The sequence below is a fragment of the Aegilops tauschii genome, chromosome 1 (genome assembly GCF_002575655.3).
Source record: "Aegilops tauschii subsp. strangulata cultivar AL8/78 chromosome 1, Aet v6.0, whole genome shotgun sequence".
NCBI lineage: Eukaryota > Viridiplantae > Streptophyta > Magnoliopsida > Poales > Poaceae > Aegilops > Aegilops tauschii.
In genome coordinates, this window is record NC_053035.3 from 362,566,302 (window position 1) to 362,582,018 (window position 15,717).

Here is a 15,717-nt window from a genome sequence, read left to right on the forward strand (position 1 = left end):
AGTTTGGATGTGTTTTGGCCGATTTCATGTTCCAAAAAACGGCGTCTAGGGGCGACCTGGGGGCGGTGGCTGGGAGCCCGACCGGCCCCTGATAACCCACAAGTATAGGGGATCGTTTGTAGCCTTCTTCGATAAATAAGAGTGTCGAACCCAACGAAGAGCTAAAGATAGAACAAATATTCCCTCAAGTTCTATCGACAACCGATACAACTCTACGCACACTTGAGTTTGCTTTACCTAAAACAAGTACTCCCTCCATTTCTTTTTAATGTGCATATAAGGTTTGGTCAAAGTCAAGCTTTGTAAAGTTTGACTAACTTTATATTAAAAATATCATCATTCACAATATGAAATCAATATTGTCAGATGCACCTTGAAATGTATTTTCATATTATATAGTTTTAGTATTATAGATGTTCATATTTTTCGATATAAATTTGGTCAAACTTTGTGTAGTTTGACTTTGACCAAATTTTATACACAGAGTAAAAAGAAATGGAGGGAGTATGAAACTATTTTGCAAGAATAAAGCTACGATACTTTGCGAGAATAAAACTATGAATAAATTGCAAGGTAATAAAAGTATATAGGTTTTGTCAACAAGAAAGTCATTTGTCCCTAGGCAATCGATAACAAGTACCGGTAATCATTCTTGTAATTCTATATGAGGGAGAGGCATGAGCTAACATACTTTCTCTACTTGGATCATTATGCACTTATGATTGGAACTCTAGCAAGCATCCGCAACTACTAAAGATCATTAAGGTCGTGAAACCCAACCATAGCATTAAGTATCAAGTCCTCTTTATCCCATACGCAACAACCCACCTACTCGGGTTTAAATTTTTGTCACTCTCGCAACCCACCATAAGCGAATAATGAACGCATTGCAACACCCTACAGTGAGGGCCCCTCTCGTTTGCGCGAGACAGATGGCACCATAGGACAGCACCATAAATAAAATATACAATCATACCAACCAAGATCACGATTAACCCATAGGACAAAACGGATATACTCAAACATCATAGGATAACCATAGATCATTGGGAAATAATATATGGAGTTGAGCACCATGTTTAAGTAAAGATTACAACGGGGAGAAGGGGTGTTACATCACTGCATAGAGGGGGAGAGAGTTGGTGTTGACGGTAGCAAGATTGTTGACGCAGATCGCCGTCACGATCCTAGTCCCGGCGGCACTCCGGCGCCACCGGGAGAGAGGGGGAGAGAGCCCCCCTCATTCTTCTTCTTCCTTGGCCTCCCCCCTAGATGGGAGAAGGGTTCCCCCTCTGGTCCATGGTGAAAGGACATGCGGTGACCCCATGTGTGGTTTTGGTACTGATGACATTCTCTATGGACTAATGGTTGCATTGAGTTATATTGGAAGGATTTGTCCATAGGCATTTCTTGAAGTCCATGTGTTTCAAGGAGTTTATGTGTTGACCAAGGTGCTATTAAGTAATTACCCAAAGATTGCTCATGTGAGTGTTGAGCTTATTGCAAGCATGTCTTGAAGAAGAAGATTGTATGATCATTCATGTTTACCTTCAAGAAATCATCCAAATGAAGAGAGTTGGAAAGATTCAAGGTTGATCAAGACTAAGAAAAGAGTGAATCAAGTTGATCAACTCACAAAGTGTAGAAGATGTACCGAGAGGGATCAAGTGATCCCATGGTATGGTAAGCATTGTCCATTGCGCTTTGTGTACTAACCCATGGTCTATGTGAGAGTTCTATGCGGGGTTAGGTACATGTCCATGGGCTTGCGTCAAGAGGAAGATATCACTCAACCCATGGAGAGGATGACATCAAGTAGTGATCGTCATCAAGATTGCCGTGTGCAAGTTCAAGTGGAGCATCACGAAGAGATCAAGTGCTTGAAGCTTGCTGTCCATTGTGGTGTCAATGGACTTGTGAAGATGTGCCGAAGAGTGGCTCACCCATAGTGGAGTATGGGGGAGCAATCATCTAGTCTTCATCAACCCATGGCAATCAAGATAGCTGGTCCATCTTGAGGAGGACAAGATCGTCATCATCTAGCTCAAGTGGACTATGTGCAAGGCAAAGGTTTGCCCTTGATAGGTTTTCTATTTTACCGGTCTCATGGTGGTAGTTGGGAGACCGGGTTATAGGATCGATTGCCGTACTATCAAGGGGGCTCTCGATGAGTAGCTTGATCGTATCGTTCGTAGAGAGCTCAAACCATTGCATCCTTGCATCATCTTTCTTGGTTCTTGTTTGGTGTTTCTCTTTGTGAGTTTTGGAGCTTATGGTCATCTTGATGACAAGCTCGAGTTCATCGAAAACGGAGTTCACTCATGCATCTTCTATGATGTTTTTTATGTTGGAGGTTATGTTGTTTTGATGCCACTCGTCTTCCTCTATCCAACAAGCTTGAGTTTGCTCAATTCGGAGCTCATATGAAGAAGTTATGGCAGTTCTGGTTTTCTCCCTGCGGTAGTACCGCGGTCGGCAACGGTAGTACCGCTTGTAGTGTCAAGCGGTAGTACCGCTCTACTACGCCTCGATTTTGTCTTGCATTTCTCGTGTCGGGTTTCGCGGTAGTACATCTTATTAGCGGTACTACCTCTCCCCTCGAGCGGTAGTACCTCTTATAAGCGGTACTACCTCTCCCCTCGAGCGGTAGTACCTCTTATAAGCAGTACTACCTCTCCCCGAGCGGTACTACCTCTCTGGCAGAACTTCAACTCGTGTTTTTCTCTCTCGTTGGGCTGTTTTGACCGTGCTAAGCGGTAGTACTGCTCCTCCAGCGGTAGTACCGCTCGTGGAGCGGTAGTACCGCTCGTGTGCGGGCTGAGCACATAATGGTTGGATTCGGGAGGCCCTATAAAAGGGGGTCTTCTTCCCCAATGAACCTTATCTCTTGAGCTCGTGTTCTTCCCCCATTGTTGACCTTTTTCGAGCTTTCTATCTCTCAATCCCTCCATGTATTCTTGCTAGTTTTTGGAAGAAAAGAGAGAGGAGTTATAGATCCACATTTCCACCAGTCACTTTCTCCTCTAGGTGAGGGGAACCCCTTGGATCTAGATCTTGGAGTTCTTGGTGGTGTCCTTCTTGTTCTTCCTCTCTTTTCCTTCCCTAGCATTAGTTGCTTTGATGGGATTTGAGAGAGAAGGACTTGGGCACTCCGTGTGCCCTTGCCATTGCATTTGGTGCATCGGTTTGAGTTGTCCACGGTGATACGTGGAAGTTACAAGTTGAGAAGCTTATTACTCTTGGGTGCTTGGTACCCTTGAGCTTGTTCCTCTTGGGTGCTTGGGCGCCCTAGACGATTGAGGTCACTGCAGAGCCATATTCCATTGTGGTGAAGCTTCGTGGTGTCGTTGGGAGCCTCCAATTAAGTTGTGGAGGTAGCCCCAACCTTGGTGGTGTTTGGAGCTCAATCATTGTGGTGTAAAGCTCCGGGCAAGCGTCGGGGTATCCAATTAGGTTGTAGAGATCGCCCCGAGCAATTTGTACGGGTTCGGTGACCGCCCCCAAGGGTTGCCATTTGTACGGGTTCGGTGACCGCCCTCAAGGGTCCCTTAGTGGAATCACGGCATCTTGCATTGTGCGAGGGCGTGAGGAGATTACGGTGGCCCTAGTGGCTTCTTTGGGAGCATTGTGCCTCCACACCGCTCCAAACGGAGATAGCATCCGCAAGGGTGTGAACTTCGGGATACATCATCGTCTCCGCGTGCCTCGGTTATCTCTTACCCGAGCCCTTTACTTATGCACTTTACTTTGTGATAGCCATATTGTTTCTTGTCATATATCTTGCTATCACCTAGTTGTTTATCTCGCTTAGTATAAGTTGTTGGTGCACATAGGTGAGCCTAGTTGTTGTAGGTTTTGTGCTTGACAAATTAACCGCTAGGTTTATTCTGCATTTGTTCAAGCCTAAACCGTAATTATTTTAAAGCGTCTATTCTCCCCCCTCTAGGCGACATCCACGATCTTTCAATTGGTATCAGAACCTCGTCTCTCTTTATAGGGCTCAACCGCCTAGAGAGTAAGGATGTCGACTAGGGGTTTAGGATTCTCTGACACTCTTAGTTTCGATGGCACAAAATTTGATGTTTGGGTAATTCGCATGCTTAATCTCTTTAGGGTCATGGACCCAATTTTAGAGCGAATTGTAGATATGGGTTTTTCTCCTCCAAAGGATCCCCAAAGATTATCTTTAGAGGATGAGAAAAACTCTTATCTCAATGCTCAAGCTTCTAATATGCTTTTTGACGCTTTGAGCAATGTAGTTATATTTCAACTCATGCCGTTTCGGGATGCTCATGAGTTGTGGACAAAGCTTCAAGATAAATATGGCGTGTCCAAGATTTGTGGGGATGATTGTCCTCCCTCCACCTCCGGTTGTATAGTCTTCTCAACTTCTTCTACTTCACCTACATGTGGTTTTCCACAAGGTAATGAAATGGTGAGTAGTGTTGGTCATTGCAATGATGATAGTATGCTTATTGTGGATGATCCTTCATCACTATCTTATTGCAATGCATCTTCTTTGCACTTTAACACTTCGAGCACCCTACATGTTTCTCATGCTTGTGTTGATAGTCCGTGCATATCTTGTAGAAATTGCTTGACTAAATCCCATGATGATATGCTTGCTATATCTTGTTGCCATGATAAAAATGCATGTATTTCCTCGAGTTGTTGTGCTAACAATGTAGAGGAAACCCAACACTCCATGGAACAAGATGTGGTCTTGAGCGGTGCTTCAAGGGATCCTACATCATCATCTATTGCTTTTTTCCTTATGGCTAAGGCTTCAAAGGTATCTCCTACTTTGAACCCTAATATGTCTCTTGATGATGATGTTATTGCTAATAATGATGAGGATAATGATGAAGAGAATGATAATGTTGCCTCCTTAAAAATTAAGGGGGAAATGGTTTTTAAAGCTCTTCATAAAAATAAAATTGGTCGTTCCAACTTCATGGAAATTATGTCCATTGCCATTGAGGGCAAGAAATATATTGAGGAGTTGGAATCTCATCTCGAGTAGCATGAGGTCACCATTGAGAAAATGGAAGGTCATGAGCGTGATTACGCTAATGAGATTGCGGACCTCTATCAAGCTCTTGAACTTGAACAAACCACCAAGGAATCTCTTGAGGAAACCTTTGCTCTAGAATTATCTAGAGTAAAGGAATCTCATGATAGAGCACTTGAGGTGGCTAATGTTTTTAAAACTAAAAATGCTAAGCTTGAAGTTGCTCATGCTAGACTCCTTGAGGATTTTGAGCACCTAAAAAATGGCTCAAGGGTCATCAAGGGTGAGCTCATCAAACTCACCGAGTCTCATGCTCAACTTAAAGCTTCTTATTTAAAAGAGCTTGCCAAGTTGTCCTCTCCTATTGTTGCTAATGATGATGCTTGTGCTACTAACTCTATTACTTGTGAAGCATCCATTTTGAAGGAGAATGTTGAGTTACGGGCTCAACTTGAGTTGCTATCTAGCAATTATGGGAAATTGGAAGAAAGTCATGAAAAGCTCTCAAGTTCTCATGATGATCTTCTAGTATCTGGATTGCTAAGGTAACATCTAGTGAGCCTCATATGGATACTAGCACTACTTCAAGTCAAAATGCTATATTGCCATGTGCTAGTCCTTGTAATTCATCTACTCACAATGTTGGTACATCTTGTGATGAATTGCTTTCCTGGCCTTGTTGCTCTAACAAAGAAGCTTATACTTCCTCTAGTACTTGTGTTGAGACTAACCATGTAGAGAAAATCAAAGAGCTCAAGGCCCAAGTCACTTCTTTGAAGAAAGACTTGGAAAAATGTCATGAAGGGAAGGCCACACTCAACAATATCTTGAGTGTGCAAAAATCCCCCAATGACAAAGGTGGACTTGGATTCAACTCCAATAAGAAGAAGAAGTCCAAGATGAACAAGAATAAGGGCCAAGAACAAGTCAAGAATTCGGCTGAGATTGTTTGCTTCAAGTGCAAAGTTGAAGGGCATCATGTTAGATCTTGCCTATTGAAGAAGAAGCCTATTAGTGACAAGCAACAAGGAAAGCGGCCACAAGTTCACTCTCATGCTCAACCTCAAGTTGGAAAAAGGCCTCTTCCCAAGAAAACTCAAGCTAATACTTCTCAAGTTGAGAAATCAAGTGAGAAGAAAGTGAAGAGTAGACGTTGCTACCTATGTCGTGAGAAAGGTCACCTCACTTCTTCATGCACTAGTGGTAACTTATCCAACCCAATTATTATTAATGATATCTATTCTCTTGGGAAGGATAAGGTTGGCAATGTGTTTTCCAAATTTGTTGGTACTCAAAATAATGTCAAGAAAAGAACCATTTGGGTTGCCAAGCCTATTGTGACTAACCTCTTAGGACCCAACTTGGTTGGGGACCAACAAGCTCAAACTTGATCAATAGGTGTTGTTGGAGGGCATTGGAGACTTGGCTACATCATGAAGAATTAAGGGAACTTCATCATTCTTAGTGTCACAAGCCAAGTCAATTGGGTTATCAAGTTTCTATTGTATATCCAATGTGCCTCCTTGCGGTAACTTGTACTTAAATTGTTTTCATTGAAAGTTACTTGCCCCTTTGCATGTTTTGGTTTTGTACCTTGCATGTGTTTGTATATGTTGTGCTTCCAACTTGATTATCTGAGCAATCAAGTATGTGTGTGTTGGTTTGCACATCATGTACGTGTGTGTCATGCGTTGAGACTTTATGCTTCTTGTCTGTATCCTAGTCGGCTCGTGTGAGAGATTAATGGAACATCCCATTTTGGGGGAGTGATGTGCTTCGTGCACCTCACAATCCGATAAATGTGTGTACATGAGGAATACCATCTAGTATTGATATTTCAAGATTATCTAGTCGCTAGGTGGTATATCTCTCATGAGAAATTCAAATTCTAAAAAGTCCATTGATTATCTCTTATTGGATCCTCTTATTGCATCTTGTTAAGTTTTCGTTGGTATCACATTATGGGCGAGTAATATGCTATGTGCATATTACAAGCCTAAAAATGTGTACATTTGAGATATTGTCACTTAGAGTTGATATTATTAATTATCGTGTTCCTAGGTGGCATGTTAGCTCTACAAGTTGCAAGTTGCTTATGTGTTTGGTGTGAAGATGATATCGGATATCCTTGCTATCTACCACCGGGAATTATTTCCAAATACTTGTCTTTTGACAATTGGTACTCACTTATGTGTGGTAGAAATTATTGATCATCTTCACATTGGCGTTTGCTTCTTATTGCCCTATCTCTTGCCAAGGAATGTATCAACTCCCTTTGTCTTCCATACCACTTATGGATCTTTTTAATTTCTTGATCTTGTCTAGTGTCTTCTAGATATAGTGAAAGTGGTGATCCCACCTTGTGCATTTTGTATTCAAATGCAAATTCTCTATAATGCACTACTCTTGGGGGAGCTATCATATTTTCTATAAAACACTCATCTTGTGATCCTTATCAAGTGTGTGTTGGTGGAAGGCAAGCCATTTTCTTTTTGGTACTTTGTGCCATCATGAAACTTTGTATGGAGCTTGGTTTGTTTGGAACCATCCTCTCTTTTGGGAGTTTGATATCTTTTATTTAGTGTGTACCAATGGATATCTCGTTCCTCGATGTATCTTTTATTGATATCCTCCAAGTGATGATTTATTCATTTGGTATCTTTTCTTCACTTGGTATTTCTTTGTCAATTGGTATCGGTTCTTGAAAGTCTTGAGCATGCATATTAACTTCATGTAGTTTCTTTGGCATGCTTTCTTTCTTTGACCCAATATATAGGGGAAACTCCACCAAGTCTCAAATTGGATGAGATGTGCATGATATTTATTTTCATATCTATGTGCACGTATTTATGTGGAGTTTGTCCTATGTATTGGTGTTTCTAACTCTTTGGTCCCAATGAGTTTGGGTACCATTTTGGTTGTGGTGTTGTTCTAGAAACAATTGGAGATGCATTGGAGGTTCAGCTCACTCACAAGGAAGGTGGTGTCACCATGTGCTTATTGGAGTCAAGCTAGGATGATCAATGAACTATTATCTACTACATTCAATTGGTATCTACTACATCATTCCAATGCTATCTCGGTAACAAGTATCATCATCTACGTCATGCATACATTTCTTGCATCAACCTTGTGTAGGTTGTATCATGGCATGTAATTCATTCCTTCTTGTGATACTTGTTCCCTTTCTCAAAGCATCCCAACAATGATCTCTTTTTGCTAGTTGTGATGTCTTTGATGTTCGTGTGATTGGACTTCATTTATATACAATAAGACCATATCTAGCCATGTTCTATGCTTTCAAGCAAATATCTTATTGGTATATTTATGACTTCCTTTTGGATATCTTGTTCCTTCATGTTGTAACTATTTCGTGTGTACATCCTTCTTTGTGGATTGATATCATCCACCAAGAACCTTATACACTTGAGAGAAATTACATCTCTAGATGATATCCTTTCTTTCACGTCCACCTTTCCTTCGTGTTTTATTTCTTTGGTGGCTCCATGAAGGTGTGTGCCTCGAGTGCGGGTCTTTTCTCGTTGCATCTTGATGCACTCTTTTGTGGTGAAGATCATTTTCCCCATGCTTGTCTTGACGAGGCTTTTAGCCATGTTAATTGGTATCCCTCGTCTTGATGAGGCTTTCACTTTCTATCTTCACCATGGGTTGTCACAAGCTTGGTTGTTATTTCGCTTTTTAGTAAGCTTGTGTTTCCATTTGCTTGTTGTGTGTGTGTGGGAAGGACATGTCTTGCACCTTGTATCTCATTTATCCAAGACTATGTTGATGCTTAATGCTCATCCTTATATTAGTCTTCTCAAGTGCTTTGCCATGACTCACACACATCTTTTTGGTTGAGCCTATTCTTAAGTTGCCTCTTTTACATGTTGCTCAACCATGTGTTTGTTGCAAGTGCTAGGCTTTGTTTCCTATATGCTCACTTGCACTTTTTGTAAGTTTCTATTGATTTTGGGGGAGCTATGATCCTATTTTGTGCACTTTGTATCCAAATACAAAAATTCTTATTTGTGCACAAATCATGGGGAGCTTCTCTTGTTTCTTTAGAACACTCCTCTGCTCATATCATAATATCCTTTATTCATGTGGCACGTAGGATCATTGGTCTAGTTGGCTCAATTGATATCCTTTGATTGCTTGCTTCAATTGGTATCTTTTGATTGCTTGATTGCTTGACTCTCTTTGTTATGTCTTAGTGGCATATCTTTCGTTCGCAATCTTTGGGCCTCAATATAGTTTGTCTTCCTCCAACTATTTACCGTTGGTTATGTGTATTGCATTCCACTCTCTTGTTGAGTGATACACAATTGTTGGAGGAACACAATTTATATTGGCCTTCTAAGCTTTTCGCCCATTTTAGCAATCGATGCCAATGGGGGAGAAGTTTCAGAGAGTTTTTGTGGAGAAGTTTAGAGAGATATCTCCTCTTGCTGTGGTTTTGTTCCTTAGCATTTGCATCTCATACGCATGCACTATTGGTTGTTGCATTGCACGGTGATGCATAATTCCTTATATAAACTCTCTTGGAAATGATTGTCATCAATTACAAAAATGGGGGAGATTGAAAGGACATGCGGTGCCCCCATGTGTGGTTTTAGTAACTGATGACATTCTCTATGGACTAATGGTTGCATTGAGTTATATTGGAAGGATTTGTCCATAGGCATTTCTTGAAGTCCATGTGTTTCAAGGAGTTTATGTGTTGACCAAGGTGCTATTAAGGAATTATCCAAAGATTGGTCATGTGAGTGTTGAGCTTATTGCAAGCATGTCTTGAAGAAGAAGATTGTATGATCATTCATGTTTACCTTCAAGACATCATCCAAATGAAGAGAGTTGGAAAGATTCAAGGTTGATCAAGACTAAGTCAAGAGTGAATCAAGTTGATCAACTCACAAAGTGTAGAAGATGTACCGAACGGATCAAGTGATCCCATGGTATGGTAAGCATTGTCCATTGTGCTTTGTGTACTAACCCATGGTCTATGTGAGAGTTCTATGCGGGGTTAGGTACATGTCCATGGGCTTGTGTCAAGAGGAAGATATCACTCAACCCATGGAGAGGATGACATCAAGTGGTGATTGATGGAGTCCTGGACTAAGGGGTCCTCGGGCGTCCGGCCTGTTACTCATTGGGCCGGACTGATGGGCTATGAAGACACGAAGACCGAAGACTATACCCATGTCCGGATTGGACTCTACTTGGTGTGGAAGGCAAGCTAGGAGATCGATTATGAAGATTCCCTCCTTATGTAACCGACTCCATGTAACCCTAGATCTCTCCGGTGTCTATATAAACCGGGGAGCATAGTCCGGATAGGACAGATTCATTGCCATATACTCATAGGCTAGACTTCTAGGGTTTAGCCATTACGATCTCGTGGTAGATCAACTCTTGTAACACTCATATTCATCAAGATCAATCAAGCAGGAAGTAGGGTATTACCTCCATAGAGAGGTCCCGAACCTGGGTAAACATCGTGTCCCCCGTCTCCTGTTACCATCGATCCTAGATGCACAGTTCGGGACCCCCTACCCGAGATCCGCCGGTTTTGACACCGGCATTGGTGCTTTCATTGAGAGTTCCACTATGCCATCGACGAAAGGACTTGATGGCCCCTTCGATCGTCAGTATTGACGCCGTCCAGGGAGAAACCTTTCTCCCCGGACAAATCTTTGTGTTTCGCGGCTTTGTACTGCGGGCCAACTCTCTTGGCCGTCTGGAGCAGGTCGATAGCTACGCCCCTGGACGTCAGGTCAGATTTGAAAGCTTGAACTACGTCATGGATATCCGTGGAGACTTGATCTTCGATGGACTTGAGACCGCGGCGATCGCTCCCCTTCCCTCCGATGAACATGACTTAAATCTGTCATCGGAGCACACCCAGGAGATGGATCCTGTCGCTGCAACGGCTTCGGAACCGAAGCAGATCGCGCCCTCCGAGGACACGAAGCCTACGGCGTTGGAGACGCACACGGACTCGACATCCTGTGATGCTTGCGTCAATGGAACTCCGGACTCGTATCCGGCCATACGTTCCGGACTAGATGCGCCTGCGGACACCGAGCTGGATCGGTTATCGATTTTCAAATTTAGCGCCGCAGGCATCTTCCAGTATTCGCCTTTGGGTGACGTACTAAACTCTTTGAAGAAATTGTCCTTGGAGGAAGACTCACGGCCGAACTATGTTCGGTTCGAGCTAGAGGCGGATGACGAGGAATTTTGCTTCCCACCCGCCACCCACTTCATAGCCACCGTCGATGACTTAACCGACGTACTTGACTATGGCTCCGAAGACATCGACGGTATGGACGACGATGCCGACAATGAGCAAGGCCAGGACCCGCCATTCACGGGACGTTGGACGGCCACCTCCTCGTACGACGTGTACATGGTTGATACACCTAAAGGATCTGGCGACGATAAAGAAGAGCCGGATAAGAACAAACCCTCGGAGACGCAGTCCAAGCGCCGCCGCCCCAAACGCCGTTCTAAGCCTCATCGCTCAAAGGATGGCAATATTGGCACCGGAGAAAATAGTACTCCGGGCGACGCCGAAAACAACGAAGACCCTGTTGGAGCTACATCCGAACAGGAGGAAAACTGCAACGAGTAGGATAACCCTGATGAACAGGCCATAGAAGATGACCCGGAGGACGATAGCTATCATCCACCCTCCGAGGAGGAGACAAGCCTCGGAAACGATGATTTCATCGTGCCTGAGGATCCCCTCGAGCAGGAGCGCTTCAAGCTACGGCTCATGGCCACTGCAAGGATCCTGAAAAAGAAACAACATCAGCTTCAAGCCGATCAAGATATACTCGTCGACAGATGGACCGATGTCCTGACAGCTGAAGAATACGACCTCAAGCGCCCAGCCAAGAGCTACCCAAAACGCAAACTGCTACCTCAGTTCGATGAGGAGGCACCAGATCCCATACCTCCCTCGCGCAATGCGGAACGGCCACCACGTGGTCGGGATAGAGCGGCAGACCGACCACCCCGCGGTCGGGACTCAACGGCAAACAAGGGCGAACTGCAGCCCGCCCCACCACTTCGCAAAAACAGAGACAAACCAGCTCGGGACCATACGTACGACCTTCGGCAGACCCTGGATAGTAAAGCAGGACATACAAGATCGATCTACGGATCGCGAGGACGTGCCTCAAGGCACGAAGAAGGCTACCTATTCGGACGTGATAAATCTAACCACGCCCGGGCCGAATACCGCAGACGGACTCCATCAGAGCTACGCCACGACTCGGCCCGATATAGAGGTGCCGCACACCCTCTCTGCTTCACGGACGAGGTATTGGATCACGAATTCCCCGAGGGATTCAAGCCCGTCAATATCGAATCATACGTCGGCACAACCGATCCCGCAGTATGGATCGAGGATTTCATCCTCCACATCCACATGGCTCGAGGAGACGACCTCCACGCCATCAAATACCTCCCACTAAAGCTCAAAGGGCCAGCTCGGCACTGGCTTAACAGCCTGCCTGAAAATTCTATCGGCAGCTGGGAGGACTTGGAAGAAGCTTTCTTGGACAACTTCCAAGGAACTTATGTCTGACCACCTGATGCCGATGACTTAAGCCACATAGTTCAACAACCAGGAGAATCAGCCAGAAAATTCTGGACTAGGTTCCTAACGAAAAAGAACCAAATCGTTGACTGTCCGGATGCCGAAGCACTAGCGGCATTTAAGCATAGCATCCGGGACGAATGGCTAGCCCGCCACCTCGGCCAAGAAAAGCCGAAATCCATGGCAGCCCTCACGGCACTCATGACCCGCTTTTGTGCGGGAGAGGATAGTTGGCTGGCTCATAGTAACAACACAACCAGCAAGACAGGCCCCTCTGAGGCCAAAAATAGCACTGGCAAGCTCCGGCGCAATAGGCACAAACGCCGAAGCAATGACAACAACACCGATGACACAACAGTTCATGCCGGATTTAGTGGCTCCAAGTCCGGCCAGCGAAAGAAGCCCTATAAAAGGAGCAACGGAAAACCATCTAGCTTGGACTGCATACTTGATCGTCCCTGCCAAATACATGGCACCCCAGATAAACCGGCCAACCATACTAATAGAGATTGCCGGGTCTTCAAACAAGCCAGCAAGGTAAATAGCAGAAGCAAAGAAGGGGGATCACAAAGTGAGGACGAGGACGAAGAGCCCCGGCAGCCGAACACTGGAGGGCAGAAGAAATTCCCCCCTCACGCCAAGACGGTAAACACGATATACGCTACACACGTCCCCAAAAGGGAGCGTAAGCAAGCTCTTAGGGACGTCTACGCGGTAGAGCCAGCCGCCCCTAAATTCAATATATGGTCGTCATTTCCGATCACCTTCGATCGTCGAGATCACCTAACTAGTATCCGTCATGGCGGTGCGGCCGCATTGGTTCTTGACCCAATCATCGACGGATTTCACCTGACTCGAGTCATAATGGACGGGGGTAGCAGCCTCAACCTACTCTATCATGACACAGTACGTAAAATGAGCATTGACCCCTTACGAGTGAAACTCACGAAGACTACCTTTAAAGGAGTCATACCAAGCGAAGAGGCCCGTTGTACGGGCTTAACAATGCTGGAAGTAGTATTCGGTTCTCTGGATAACTTCCGAAGCGAAGAATTAATCTTCGATATAGTCCCATTTCGCAGCGGTTATCACGCACTGCTCGGGCGAACCGCATTCGCCATATTCAACACGGTGCCGCACTATGCTTACCTCAAGCTCAAGATGCCCGGTCCACGTGGCGTCATTACAGTAAATGGAAACCCGGAACGCTCCCTCCGTACAGAGGAGCACATCGCCGCCTAGCAGCAGAAGCATAGAGTGGCCTTCTCAAGCAGCACTATAATCTGGCTGCCGAGCCCCTGGACATCGTTAAGAGGGTCCGGACTACGCTGCCGCAGGACAGCTCGGCTCGTCACGGGCCAAACTAGCAATTTGGCCTCCATCTCAGCCCCGATGAGGCAATGGTATTATTACCGCGCGCATATAAACTATGCACTCGAGGCCCCATGGGTACTGACGGAGGCACAACTCGCTCGCGATCCGCAATAGGGCCTGATAGACCCTGGGATTCGCACGCTTTCACTTTTCCTTTTTACGGGTTTTTCTTCTCTTTTCAAGGTCCACACGGACGACCCACTTGCAGAACACACCAAGGAGGCAACGAGCTCTGGCGTACGAGGGAACCCCCAGGTGGTTTCTAATAAACGATTACCGTACTTGTTTTACATACCCGCATGCAGCTCGCCCTTGGTTACGGCATGTTAAATAGCCTGACTTGCTTATCACATTACTTGTACAAAGTACGCCTCGACGTACCAATTACATCACAATGGTGAATAAATGGTGGCGTCAGCTCATTAATTAATCTTTTCCATTTTTCACCTCAGCATCTATTACTCATTGCACGCGTACATCATGGTACGTATTAGTATGCCAGGGGCTTCATTACACCCCGCATCACGGCAATAAAAGTCCGAACACTTTCACAGTATAGTTCAGCACCCCGAACTTATAGCATTATATGCATCGGCTCCGAATCATGTCTTTGGTCAATAGTTGGGTTGCCCGGCTCCTGTGCTTACTACCTTACGTTCCGCTATATCGGCTAGGGTAGTAAAGGGAGAACTACTGCGATTGTGTCCCAGTTATTTCGGACGAGCACCTCAGTAGAGAAAGCTGAAAACTGACTGTCATGATGCGGCGTGAGCTGGTCAGCTGTTCGTGAGGTCCCAAATCATTGGAGATTTTTTCCGCTTCTTGCGAAGAGTCAGTTCTTCCGATTAGGCGTGTATAACGCCCCTAATTCGGCCTTCCGAATACCAGGGGCTTCGCCAATTTTATTGATTGTCAAACTCCTATGGCTAAGTGAGGGCGGTAAAGGCCGCATAGTCTGATTGCTTTGTTCGTTGCGCTAAACACCTCCTTTAAGGACCAGAATGTGGAGTAAAGAGTGTTTAGATTTATCCCGAACACCCCCGTACTATCTACGTGGGGGCAGAAGCCGACAACTGGTCATCCCTCAGATTTAATAAACGGCCGCACAGGAGGTAAAAAATTAAAATCATAAACATTATACTACATAACATCTTTGTTCCATATTACAGGGCAAAATAATACACATGTTCTCATGGGAAAATAATATCCTTCGAACATTGCTCCGCCGCAAGGCGGGATCCCTCCAGGACACCATCAAAATAATGCTCGGGTCGACGATGCTCCTTGCCCTCCGGCGGTCCCTCGGTCATCAGCTTCTTGGCATCCAGCTTTGCCCAATGCGTCTTGACGCGAGCAAAAGCCATACGCGCACCTTCAATGCAGACCGACCGCTTCATGGCTTCGAGCCACGGACAGGCACTCACCAGCTGCTGCACAAGTCCGAAATAGCTGCCAGGTGCATGATCGGTAGGCCACAGCCGGACTATCAGGTCCTTCGTGGCCAGTTCGGCCAACCTGTGCAGTTCGACCAGCTGCTTTAGGTGGTCGCTGAAGTTCACCGGAAGTTTGGATCCCAGATATTGGGACCAGAACAGCTTCTCCGTCGACATCCCTTCTTCGGCTCTATAATGCTCGGCCGCGTCCGACACACTGTGCGGCAGACCTGCAAATGCCCCCGGAGAACCAAAATTCAGGAAGAGTACAAGGGACGTTTTCTCTACAT